This window comes from Elephas maximus, chromosome 1 (assembly GCF_024166365.1).
Source record: "Elephas maximus indicus isolate mEleMax1 chromosome 1, mEleMax1 primary haplotype, whole genome shotgun sequence".
Taxonomy (NCBI): Eukaryota; Metazoa; Chordata; class Mammalia; order Proboscidea; family Elephantidae; genus Elephas; species Elephas maximus.
Genome location: NC_064819.1, coordinates 16,310,883 through 16,324,806, shown reverse-complemented (window position 1 = coordinate 16,324,806; position 13,924 = coordinate 16,310,883). Strand labels below are relative to the sequence as shown.

General features: G+C 42.0%; 1 protein-coding gene and 1 pseudogene across 2 annotated transcripts in view; one reads left to right on the top strand and one right to left on the bottom strand.

Annotated features, from left to right (window-relative positions):
• Positions 1-13,924, top strand: part of SLC12A8 (solute carrier family 12 member 8) — a 203,726-nt gene that overhangs the window by 71,395 nt on the left and 118,407 nt on the right. The window lies entirely within an intron of this gene.
• LOC126057192 (40S ribosomal protein S15a-like) overlaps positions 13,282-13,924 on the bottom strand; it is a 29,150-nt pseudogene continuing 28,507 nt past the window's right edge.

The following is a 13,924-nucleotide window of genomic DNA, read 5'->3' as shown; positions in this document are numbered from 1 at the left end:
CTGGGTTTTCCCAAGATCTACAAATGGGTGGAGCTGATGATGTAGCCTTGAAAAATTTATTCATTCACTAGATGGGATCTCAGTATATGCCCATTTCCATGGTTGGCCTGCCAATTGGCTATGACCAGACACGCTCTTGAGACCAGAAACTGGACCTGAATCTGGAAGGGCTTTGCCCTTGTGTGTGCTAAGGGAGACATGAAAACCAGGGGATGGAGCAGGCTGGCTGGAGCCACTGCCTGTTCCTCTTGTTTACACCGTGTGCCTGCTTTGTTTGCCATGACACAATCTCAGGGTCCCAAGACCCTGCTAGTGTGATCGAGTCCTGGTATGTGCAGACAAGTGGATTCACTGGGAATTCCAGAAACATCCAAGCCTGTCTCAACAACACGAGTGCCCTTGGGGACAGGAATATAGCTTGATCACCTCTGTGTGCCCTAACACCAGCTCAGGGCTTTGTATGTGGGAGTTCTCAGTAAGTGTTCGTGAAGTGAATGAATGAAGAATGAATCAAACAGAATGAAGAAAGTACAAGGGAAAGGCTCTGAGACCTAAATGGAAGTGTGGAAAACCTGGGTCCCTTGTGTTCTTATCTGCAGTCGCCTGGGAGACGTACACTCCCCAGGCCTCCTTTCAAGGAGGCGCCGACCTTCCTGTCTTGGCAGTGGTTTGCAGCTATTCTCTTTGCACAGGCCGCTGCTGGCAAAGGACCGCACAATGCCTGCATGGAGCCTGGCCCCGGGCGAGGTCAGGCTGCAAGCTCATTCAGACCTTCTTGGGAAAAAGGAAGGAAGGAAGGGTTGCAGCTGTGAAGAAACTGTGGCTTTGAAAGTTTTCCTCCTGGGTTTTTTTGTTTGCAAGGAGTGGAGATGCTCAGAGAAGTATTAAATACATGCAAAAGAATGTGGATGGATCACTGGTAAAATCAGAAGGCACCTCTTACCTGGTATAGGTGAGCAGGGATGGTTTTGCCTGTGAACGTCTGCGTGCTGGAAAGGCGTTGCCTATGGTAATAACCGCTCTGTAGTTCTTAGAACCTTTCTTTTTTTGAGAAAAACACATGTGCTTCAGAGTCCTCATACCCACTGAGCATATGTGTGTGAGTAAAAGTAAGCGAGAATCCAGATAGCTGGAAGAAGGAATCTCCTGACCCATTCTTTCCGCCTGTGCAGGCTTGAGAGAAAGACCAAGGATCTGGCCAGATTGGACCGACATTCCCGCAGATCCGCTGGAATCCCGCTGGGGACTTGCTGATGTGAAACACGCATGGACAGTCACACACAACATATGAGCCCAAAAACACACACACACAAAAAGCAAAACCCACTTGACCTTGAACAAAACCCTCCTTTGCTCCTGAACCAGGCACCGAGCAAGGCAAATCGAGGGGTACTGGAATACAGATTTCCATTTGTTAAAAAAATAGCCGATTGTTTCTCATCAGACTTTTCCAGTGATAGCACATAGGATTGCAGTGACCTCATTTTTGACCAATGGCCAATGCATTCAACTGTCTGGTGGAATAATCTATGAACTGGGCACCTGCCAACTGTCTGGAGTAGGAGCTTGCTTAGACATATGTTTTAAAAAGCGATAACATTGTTCGAGCCCTGCCTAGACGCAAGGAGGGAAGCCCAGGCAGGTCAACACCAGCACTGAGGTCAGTTTGGGATGATGGGTTGGATTTTCAGGAGACTCCCTGCCCCATGTCTGACCTTTCTTTCCCCCTGCGTTAGTTATAGAATTTAAGGGCAAACCAACACACACTTAGAATCCCAGAACCTGAGAATGTTGAATCTAGATAGTCCGCCTGATTCTATGGGTGAGGAAACTTAGGCACAAAGAGGTTAGGTGACTTTCACTGGGTCACACAGAGCCAAGGTGAGTACCCAGTTCTCCCAACTCCCAATCCGTTGCTCTTTCCCCTGTACCACAACATGGCCCTGAGTCCCCTGTGACTCCTTTGTGTACAGCGAGTCATCACTCACACCTGTGTATTGACTCTACAGCCAGAGGACCCTTACAATGCTGGCTGGTGAAGGAGGCAGCTGTGCTGGTTGACAGTCCACCAGCAAGCTAAGTTTGCCACTTTTAGGGAACCATGTCTCATCCTGAGTGAGAAAAAGCTTAGATGAATTGTTATAAACACCGCCTGCTTCATCTAAACTCGCATCTACAATTAGTGAATAATTAAAGATGGCGGTAGCTGTGAAACACCAGGAGGCCATGAGGAGAAGGGCTGACCACAGCAAGGCCCACACTCAGGAACCTTTTTGATGGAAATGACTTCCTTTGCAGAACGATAGTTACCACGTATAGTCAGATAGTTGTTTATCCATGTTGTTGTTAGGTGCCTTGAAGTCAATTTAGAACTGCCCCATAGGGTTTTCTAGGCTGTAATCTTTATGGGACTAGATTGCCAGGTCTTTCTCCCACAGAGCTGCTGGGTGGGTTCAAACCACCAATGTTTTGGTTAGCAGCTGAGTGCACCAGCAGGGCTCCTTTGTTTATCCCTAATAGTAATAACAATAACTAACCTTTACAGGGCACTTTCTGTACCTCAGGCGCGTAGTTTTATGTGCCTTACGTAAATTAACTCATTTAATGCTTACACTAAGAGGTAGGTACTATGATTATTTCCGTTTTACAAATGGAGAAACCGAAGTGATAAGAGGTAAATTCCTTGACTAAGGCTGCATCGTTGGTAGAGTTGAGAATCAAACCCAGATAGTCTAACACCAGAGCCCAAGTTCTTACCGCTACATTCTATCACCTCTTGAGATTCTAATGGCCCTAAACTTGGTTCTTCCATCTCTGGGGAACTTGTGGCCCTCAATTTAATTTGGTCTTCATGGCAGTTTTTAAGAGATGATGCAAATTATACCTGAAATTGTGAAAATGCCAAGAAAATTCTCAGTCTTTACAGACAGTATGCCCAAATCTCACAAAATGGAGATCTTACTTCATGAAGGTGAACAATGTTTTTCTCTGTAAAATGACGTGCAATGTTTTGCAGAGAAAGAACACGGAGTTGGGGAGGGAGTTTGCCCCTAAAATGTGGGGGAAAACATTAGTGCATCCAAATTTTACATTAGAATTAATTTTTAAAATTATTTTATTGTAAAACATATCTTACATATAGAAAATATATGTACTAGTTAAAGAATAGCAAAATGTCTTCTGGGTGCCCAGAGTAAGAAATAGAAATTGTTGCTAGCACTCCCTGCTGCACGTGGGTCACTATGAGTTGGAATTTGACTCAACAGCCCCTAACAACAACAAGTACCACAGGAGCCCCTTGTTACTCCTCCCCAGTTGCATCTCCCCACTTCCCTACCAGAGGTAATCACTATCTGACTTTTGGTTATTCACATCCCTGCCTTTCTTTGTAGGCTTATTTACTCTAGATGTATCCCTAAACGATATATTATTTAGGAATTACCTGAGTCACAAACTGATATGGACTGAATCGTGCCCCCCAAAATTGTGAGTTAACTTGGCTAGGCCATAATTCCCAGTATTGTGTGATTGTACACCATTTTTTCATCTGATATGATTTTCCTCCCTATGTGTTGTAAATCCTACCTCTGTGATGTTAATGAGGTAGGATTGGAGACAGTTATGTTAATGAGGCGGGATTCAATCTACAAGATTAGGTTGTATCTTGAGTCAATCTCTTTTGAGATATAAAAGAGAGAAGCCAGCAGAGAGGATAGGGACCTCATTACCAACAAGTAAGAAGAGTGGGAAGTGTAGTGCGTCGTTTGGATTCAGGGTTCCTTTGCGAAGAAGCTCTTAGACCAGGGAAGATAGATGACAAGGACATTCCCCCAGAGCTGACAGAGAGAGAAAGACTTCCCCTGGAGCTGGCATCTTGAATTTAGGCTTCTAGCCTCCTAAGCTGTGAGAGAATAAACTCATGTTCATTAAAGCCATTCACTTGTGGTGTTTCTGTTATAGCAGCACTAGATAACTAAGACACAAGCTCTATAAGGAAAGGGCACAGGTCAGGGCAGCTGGAAGGGCTGTAAAGATGTCTGGTGCGAATGCCTTGGGGGAATGAGCTGCCCTGTACAGTACTGGTCTTCTAAGCTCATCAACACCTACCTCTAACTCTCAGGAGCAGGTCAAAACAGAACACCCTGTGGGGTGAAGCAACAGGGCATGGAGGGGAGAGCAGTGACTTCATCAGTACGTGGTCAAGATTAGAGAAGTACAATTAGAACGTGAATCAGGCTCACGCCAGTGTTCTGACCTTAAATTAAAAGCTAGGTACAAACTGCAAGGATCTTGGTAATGACAGCGCTCAGCATGTCCTAGTCACATTGTTCCAATCTGGGTGCTTTCCTTTTACTTCTGTACACAGCTATCATCCCAGGATCTCCACTCGCCGTCCTTTTTTACCTCTCTTCTCTGTCGGACCACTTGTTCTTGTATTCCATGTCATCCTGATCTACTGTTCTAGCAACTGATCTTCTGATTTCTGGTAACTTAAGAACACATGGGAGGCATATTGTTTGAGATATTATATGTCTGAAAATTCTTTATGCTATGCTCACACTTGACTGATAGCTTGGCTGGGTATCAAATTCTACATTGGAAATTATTTTCCTTCAGAATATTGATCACTTGCCTCCTTGCTTCTAGTATGACTGTTGAGACCTCCAAAGCCATTCTGATTCATGGTTCTTTGCATGTAACTGTGAGTTTATGGAGCCCGGCGGTGCAGTGGTTAAGAGCTTGGCTGCTAACCAGAAGGTCAGCAGTTTGAATTCACCAGCCGCTCCTTGGAAGCTCTATGGGGGCAGGTCTACTCTGTTCTATAGGGTCACTATAAGTTGGAATTGACTCGACAGCAATGGGTAGGGATAAGTTTATAGGAAGTTCATTTTGCCCCCATATTCTGAAATTTCAAAATGATATGCTGTCTGTTTTCAAATATTATTTACATGACTGGGGGCCTCATTGCATAGTCATGATTGATTGAATTATTGTATATGGGTGATTGAAATCATGTCCCCCTTCCTTCCTGAGGTTAGCTGGCCAGATGTAGAACTAAAGACAAAGTCCAAATCAAGTTTTTTGCCTCACAATATCCTTTTTTAAAAACTCTTTATTGAATATTAGTGGGATTTGGGGAGGGAACAAAATTAGGTACATGGGTTCAGCCTTCTATCTTAACCAAGAAGTCTGGAGACAATATTTTTAAATGTTAAACTGACCACGTTTAATACATTTTTAAACTTGGAAAATTTTATTTACTTTGTTTCCCCTCCAAAAAGCAACCATTTTTTTCCTCTTTGAAGGGGTAGTAGTGAATTTTATTTTTGTGATAAACCATTGTCTCTGTTGCCTTGGCAAACTTTAAGTTCATGTATTCAGGACTGTGACCACCATGTGGATTGTACCTCTGATTCTGGGAACTGTCTGTGAAAAACTGAGTGATGCTTTGTAAACAGAAGTTTTTTTTTGTAAATTTTTTTAAAGCAACTTGGGATGATATTGCAGAAGAGATATGAGGAGAGTATTTTCTCTTGGTAGATTGATGCAGTTTGATTCCTGACTTGGTGTCATAGTGAATATTTGAGAAGGCTTGTTGTCTTCAGTAGGTATGACCTTATGGGTTGATACTTAATCAGAATAGTCAGAAACTGTGAACTGGCGTTGTGAAAACCTTCCAAAGTGACTGTAAGAACCTTCTTCCCCCACTTTCGAGAGATTTCAGACTATAGAGAAACAAGTTTTAGGAATAGCTCTGGGAAAACAGTGACTCCATGCTTAAAATATGTGAGGATAGTATCTAAGGGAAAAGCATAAGTTGTCTGAAGGATACTTAAAATTGTGCCTTAAATAATAGTTTGATACACTTATAATTATAAAAACTTGTTGGGCATCAGGGTTCACTAGGATTAAAAAGAAACAGAGAAATGGCTTACTTAGAAGTGAAACCTTGGGGTGAAATGGGAAGGTGCATTTATTCCTAAGGAATTTATTTTTTCACTGAGCATTTTAAGGTTTTGTCTTAATGATGTTTTTTCCCTGACTTCTTCATTTCCACCTTGTTCTTTCTTTGGCCCTGTTTCTCTTTGTCTCGGCCTCTTATCGTCCCTCCTTCCCCTCCCCCATTTTCATTTTTCTCCCTCCTCCACTGTAATCAATTAACCACAAAACTTTTTCACTGAGTGCCACCATGTGCAGATCCAATGCTAGAAGTTTAAGATATACATGAGAATAAGGCATGGTCTTTCCCCTAACCAAAGAATCCCCATAAAAAAAACCCCAAAGAATCCCCATACCTTCATTAAATGTTGTCAAGGAGAAAATAAAAGTTGCTGGTGGAGGAGAGTGAAAGGACGTTTGTCTTGGGGTATCAGAGTGATCTTCATGGAGAACGCAATGTTTGAGTGGACATTTAGGTTATGCAGGGGTTCACCTGGTGGTCAGCTGGGGAGAGTAATCCCAAGGAGTGGGGACAGTACATGCAAAGATGCATAAAAATGTATGGAAAATTTCAGAAGGTGCAGGAAGTTAAGTGTGCTGGGGCAGGGTGGGGAAGAGAAGGCTAGAAGGAAATTAGGTTCTTTCAGGTTTGAGGAAGGGACATGCCTTGTTACCTAGGTGATGATGGTTTAATGTGACAGGAAAGCTCAGGAAACTCTCAGCACCTATGTGGCCGCTAGGGCTCCTGCTGCTTCTAGAATCTGCTCATACCACAGGCTTTGTTCAGAAATGAAACATTAGCCTGTCTCTGTGCAGGTTACCACAGTAGCTGACTCCCAGTGTTCTCTGCTGCCTTCTGTGAGGATCTTCTCCTTCATTCTTGCCCAGAGACTTAACTGGGTACTGTCTCAATGGAAACTTCCTGGACAGCTCCGGACCACCTTTGGCTCAGGCTCTGATTTCTGGTACAGATACTGTGTCCAGGGAAATAGGGTCATAGGATTCAAGGAAATCCTGGGGACAGAAATAAATTCTCATGGTCTATTTCCTCAAAAGAGGTTGTAAGCATGGCAGGCATCAATTGCATCCTGGACTGCTCGGTACGGAGAGGCCAGCTTTCATTCCGTGGCAGGCGGGAGTGAGTCAACTTGAAAAACAAACCAAAGTTTTGAGCAATACACGTTTATCAGAAAAAGTTTGAAAAATACGGACAAAAGAGAGGAAGAAAAAAAATCATCCATAGTCCTATCATTCGGAGATAACTAGTCACAAAATTATTTGTACATTTCCTGCCAAAATTTTTATTCATACTGCGATTAGATTTGTTGTTATTTGCTTGGAGTTGATCATGTAATTAGTTAGTATATGCTAAACTGTAATTTTAGTTTATTTTTTTATGAAAAATAATACCTATTTATGCAACTGGAAAGAAGAACGAAGTCCTGATGCGTGTCACAACGTGAATGAACGTTGAAAACATTCATGCTGAGCGAAATAAGTTAGAAGCAAAAAGACAAATACTGTATGATCTCACTTATGTGAACGAAGCCATTATATGGAAACCAAAGATTATTAATAATTACCAGGGATGGGAGGGAAGGAGACAGGAGGAGTTTTTGTTTATATTAATGGTTTACATTTATATTAATGGTGGTGGGATATCTAGGAAAAGAATAACGAAAATGGTAGCACAACATGAAAACTGTAATTAATGTCATTGAATTGCAAATGTGGAAGTTGGGTTAGCAAATGTTTTGGTGTGTATATTTTCACCAAAATAAAAAAAAAGAAAATAACCACATGCCCCCCCCCAGTACCTATTTAATATTAAAAATTGAAATATAGTGGCTCTTTTCTTAAGACTTTTTCTATCCTTTTTTAAAAACATGATTGAGCTCACCCAACATGTCGTATTTTTAAGTTAAAATTGATCTACCAACCTTCAGAAGTCCCAAATGGTTGATAATACAAGCAGAGGCTTGATGACATAACTTATCTTGAGGATTTTCTGGTCTTTCTAGTTAGAAAAGCAAGAAAGCAGACAAACAAAATAACCAGGAATAACTTGAAAACTCAGTTGTGAGTTTTAAAGAGGCGGAAATTGTAAATGCTTAGCAAGGTCAATAGTTTTTTTTTTTTTTTTTTAAGTAGAGAAGTGCTGGAATATAATTTGCTCTTTGGGAAACCCCTCCAGGGTTAGTGTGGGTTCAAACGGTGCGTAAAGACTACAGACGGGTTGGTGTGGTGTTGTGTGGAGGAGTTCAGGGCCCTTTGCGATTGTACAGACAAGAGAAAGCACAGCCTGGACTGACGTAGGAGCAGTGGGAGTAGAGATCAAGGCCAGACGCAGTTTGTGAAACAGAGTTATGATTTCATCCTCTTCATTTGTTTCTAATTATCTTTTTTTTTTCCATTCCATTCCTCCCCAACCTGCCTTCCACTGTTTTTAAGCTTCACAACCATCATCTGGAACACACACATACACACACACACACACACACACACACCCCTTAAATTCAAGCAAACACAATTTCTTTTAATGGATGAGTCCTTTGATTGATATTTCTCTTGGTAGTTGTTTTTATTTTTTTAAATAAGGAAGCTCCCCCCACCCCACACACACTTTTTTCTTGCATGTACCATCCAGCGACATTGGTTATATTCATCATGTTGTGTAGCCAGCACCACTGTTTCCAGATTATTCCACCACCATTAACAGAAACTCTGTGCCATCTAAGGAGCCCTGGTGGTGTGGCGGTTAAGTGGCTGCTAACCGAAAGGTCAGTAGTTCGAACCCACCAGCTGCTCCATGGGAGAAAGATGTGGCAGTCTACTCCTGCAAAGGTCACCGCCTTGGAAACTATGGGGCAGTTGTACTCTGTTGTACAGGGTCACCATGAGTCAGAATGGACTCAATGGCAACAGGTTTGGTTTTTTCCATCTGTGCTGCCTAAGCTAAAACTCCCCTTTCCCCCTTTCTCGAACCCCTGGTAACCGCTATAAACTTTGGTCTCTGTACACTTGCCTTTTTCATATAAGGACGATCATACGATATTTGTTCTTCTATGACTGACTTATTTTACTCTCTCGTTAGTTTTTGATCCAAAATAATATAAGGGTTCCACGATCCTGCCTTAAATATTAGTTTCACCCCATACCACTGGTTATGTAATTGGGCCTACACATATGGACACAGGCACTGATGACCTGGCCATCTGATATGCTGGACACAGAGTACCTGGCACGTGAATCCAGCCATACCAGTGCCTCATCCATGACTCAGCGGCAATCTCAGAACTCAGTCCGTTTGCATGGTTTCTGGCATGCTTTGTCTGTGTCTCAGTAATCTAGAGCTGCTATAACAGAAATGCCACAAGTGGATGGCTTTAACTAACAGAAGTTTATTCTCTCAGAGCCTGGGAGGCCAGAAGTCTGAATTCAGGGTACCAGCTCCTGGAAAAGACTTTCTCTCTCTCTATTTCTTGGTTCTGGGTGAAGGTCTTTGTCATCAATCTTCCCATGGTCTAGGAGCTTCTCAGCAAGGGACCTCAGATCCAAAGGACATGCCCCACCCACTCCATGTGCTTCTTCCTTGGTGATAATGAGGCCCCTCTCTTTGATCGCTTCTTTCTCCTTTTATCTCTTGTAAGATAAAAGGTGATGCAGGCCACGGCCCAGGGAAATTCCCCTTACATTGGATCAGGGCTGTGACCTGAGTAAGGGTGTTACATCCCACTCCAATTCTCTTTAACATAACCTAATCTTGCCTCGTTAACCACAGACAGAGATTAGGATTTATAACACATAGGAAAATGACATCAGCTCACAAAATGAAGGCCAACCGCAAGATACTGGGAATTGTGGCCTAGCTAAGATGACACATATTTTGAGGGGACACAATTCAATCTGAGAGAGTCTTTTTAGTCTTTTCACACTTATCCTTTCCCCCTGGTGGAGGGCTGCATAGCACAGAGGCTCACCCTGTGAGGCCTGGATTATCACTGCCTGTGGCCATCATTTGCATATGAAAATAATGCCTGGCTCACAAGTCTGAGGCCCAGACAACAGTGTCTTTCACCCTGAATACAGGGTCTAGAGATGTGAAAGGAAAACCTCCTTTCTTTTCTAAGAATTTGTGTCACTTTTCTGGAAAAGCGAAAGCATTGGGTTATGAAGTTTTGGGGTTTTTTTTTTAGTTTTTGCAAGAGTAAACATAATGATTAAGAAAAGCGGTTCATAAACTGTTACTCAGCTCTTACATTTTCAAGCTTTTTTCTAACAGGCCCATCAGCTTCTCTTGTCTTCACTTGTCTACATTAGTCAACGCATAGAATTTTCTCGTTGCCCTCCTGAGGCGTTCTTCACCAAGTGGCCCAGATAAAATTAATACCTTGCGAAACACTGAGTATATTTCTGCATGCAAGCAGAGAAGAAAGTTAAGTAGAATAATCTATTAAGAAAGGACAAAAGGGGTGATGGAAAAATTCAGGAATAGTAATGGTTGAGCAACATTTAATATCATTGAACTTTATGTGTAAAGATTGTTGAAATGGCAAATGTTTTCTTACCTGTATGTTTGCCACAGTTCTAAAAAAGAGAAGAGACAAAAGTTGTGGGTCAATCCATGTTGCTACAAACTTTTTGAATTTAAGATTTGAAGGTGGCATACACAACCAAGGAAGGCAATAATAATGGTGTTGTTAGGTCCTGTCAAGTGGTTTTTGACTATAGTGACCCCACATGACAGAGTAGAACTGCCCTAGAGGGTTTTCTAGGCTGAAATCGTTGTTAGAGCAGATCACCAGGTCTTTTTCCACATAGTCACTGGTGGTTTGAACTGCGGACCTTTCAGTTAGAGCCAAGCACTTGGGCAAATAATGTTTATTGAGCACTCTCTGTGTGCCAGGCACTGTGATAAACATTTTACATCTCATTTTATCCTCACGATATCTGTGTGATCCCTCTACTGTTATGGCCCCTCCCTTAAACGTGAGAAAACTGAAGCTCAGAGAGGTTAAGTATCTTGCCCAAGGTCACACAGCTAGTAAATAATGGAGCCAGAATTTGAACCCTGGCTGTCTGACTTCAGTGTCCATGTTCTTAACCATCAAGTTCACACGGCTCCCTAGCCACGGGAACCATCCTGCTATTGACTGAATTACAAAATAAGCAGTGCCCTTAGGGCATGTTGTTCTGGTGTTTAAAATGGATTTTGAGAAGTTGCTCAATAGTAAAGTGAAAGGGCACTAGAGTTGAAAGTGTTTTGCATTGAAGACATGAAGCCACAGTCCTCTCTACCACAGTTTGTGGACCCTGGGGCAGAACCCTGACATCTCAGGTTTCAGTGTCTCATAATATAATCCGATTTTAAAGGCTGCATCTGTTAGAAGTCACTGGGCTGTAGTCCCTTCTCAACCTAGCACCTTCATCCTTGGTGTGCAGAGTCAGCAACATGGAAGAACACTGCCCAAGAGTCATAAGTCCCTCGCCACCATGATTTCCTCATCTGCAAAACGGTTCTCCAGGCTGCTGCTTCTCATCACATCCATTTCACAGCTCAGAACCAGGGCTTTGTGTGACACAGCTTCTCCTGTGCTCCCCAGCATTCAAGACGTGGCCTAAATGGAAAAGAACAAGAAGGTGCTAAAAGACAGAGAAGAGTATCTTGGCTTGGGTCATCCTTTGGTGTCCCTGATAACAACAAAACAAAGCAGCAGAAACAGCAGAAAGTAGCACCAATGGTAGCTAAGAGAGTTCAGTAGGCGGCCACAGAAAATTTCCTCTGTGTTAGATTCTGAGTGCGCACAGACTGAGTAGGAAATATGGAGTTTTAGGCTGTGAACTTCACAAGGACAGCAATCACATCTTATTGCCTTCCTTAAATTCTATTTTTTGGTTGTGGTAACAATGCATGTGGTAACAAAACATTTGCTGCTTCAACGATTTGTAACGTGGGTTTCAGGGACATTGCTTATGTTCATCATGTTGTCCAACATCTCCACTACTTTTTTTTCAAATTATTCCACCACCATCAACAGAAACTCAGTGCCCCCTCCCTTCCATCCCTGGTAACCACTAATAAACTTTTGTCTGTATATATTTGCCTATTTAATGTAAATGGGATCATACAATATTTATCCTTTGTGATTGGCTTATTTCACTCATCATAATGTTTTCAAGGTTCATCTATGTGGTAGCATGTATCAAAACTTCATTTTCTCTTTATGGCTGAATAATTTTCCATTGTATGTATGTACCACATTTTGTTTACCCATTTATCTGTTGGTGGACATTTCGTTGTTTTCACCTATTGGCTCTTGTGAGTAGTGCTGCAATGAATGTTAGTGCACAATCTTATTACCTTTTTATCCCAGCATCTTAACCCGTTCAAGACCCAATTATTCTTTGAATTTCTTTTTGATACCATGTGTTTTCATTAATGGAAATATGCTGAGTCACAGAGTGTGTTTAAATATTTGGTTGGTAATATGGATTTTGAAAAATATTATATGATACCACATGGTTACCATAGAACTTTTAAGGTTCTGGAAACTCACAATTAGTGGGTGCCCATCTGTACCTGTGGATGTAGGTTGCTGATGGTTTTTGTGGTGCCTTCCATGAGGTTACATGGGGAACCTCTGGTTTTCCAGATATCTCTCTCTCTCTCTCTCACATACACACACACACAATAAACTAAATCTACCAGGGCTCCTATCACACAGGAAACCATAAGTTATCTAGGGGTGCAAAAACCAAAAGAGACAATTTTTACCCAATCACAGTTCCTGGTTGCACTACCTCACTTGTAGGCCTCATTCCCCAGCTATTTTGCTTCAACTAACATTTCTTTTGCCTTTCACTGTTACACAAATTCCCACTGGAGGGCAGCAAATACTTTCAGTTGTAAAAAGTATACTCCCAAAGAACCTGAAAGTCAGAAAAAGTGGGTGGTATACCATATGTACAGGTCATGAAAGGGTTAGAAAGCACCTGGCACATGGCTGGCTCTCAGTTAAACTTTGCTGAGTGAATGAATGGGCAAATAAATCAGAGTAGACTAGGGTCTACAAAGTCAGATGTCCTAACACACATTAATCAGAGCAACTCGTGTAAGTATGATAAGAGTTGTAGGAGAATGAAGCTGACTGTCAGAGTACAATCTCCAAACAAGTGGAGTGGTGGAGTGGAAAGAGTGCCTGCATGAGAGGTAGGCCACATTGCACATATACCTCTTCCTTCCTCCCTTCTGGCTTCCTTCCACCCACCCACCCAACAGTCAGTTATTTATTTATTTATTTTTCCACTGAGGCATTTTATTTGTATGTATGTATTACATCCCTAAAAAAAGACTTCCAGGCATTTCCCTCCTGTATGTTTTCATCTTGCTTCCTCATGGTCCATGGTGCCACCTGAGGTTGTCAGTACAGTGAAACCAAACTGATGGAATGGGAGCAGATTCTTCTACCACTTTTCTAGATCTTTGAGTTGTACATCAAATCTGAGGATGATCACTCCACACTTGTTTAATCTGCCTGTAAGGTTCACACAATTTCCCTAGCTTTGTAATCATCAAATTCGCCAGTGTAACCACACTTCATCATCACAGTTAGAAACCAAACAATGACTTTAGAGCACAACCTAATAAGAACCTGGCATTTCTCTCTCTTCTTGGCATTCGTGATACTCTTAAGAGTGTTGGCCAGATTATGCTGAGTGAAATTAGTCAGTTGCAAAAGGACAAATATTGTATAAGACCACTATTATAAGAACTTGAGAAATAGTTTAAACTGAGAAGAAAACATTCTTTGTGGTTACGAGGTGGGGGAGGGAGGGTGGGAAAAGAGCATTCACTAATTAGATAGTAGATAAGTACTAGTTTAGGTGAAGGGAAAGACAGCACACAATACAGGGGAGGTCAGCACAACTGGACTAAACCAAAACCAAAGAAGTTTGCTGAATAAACTGAATGCTTCGAAGGCCA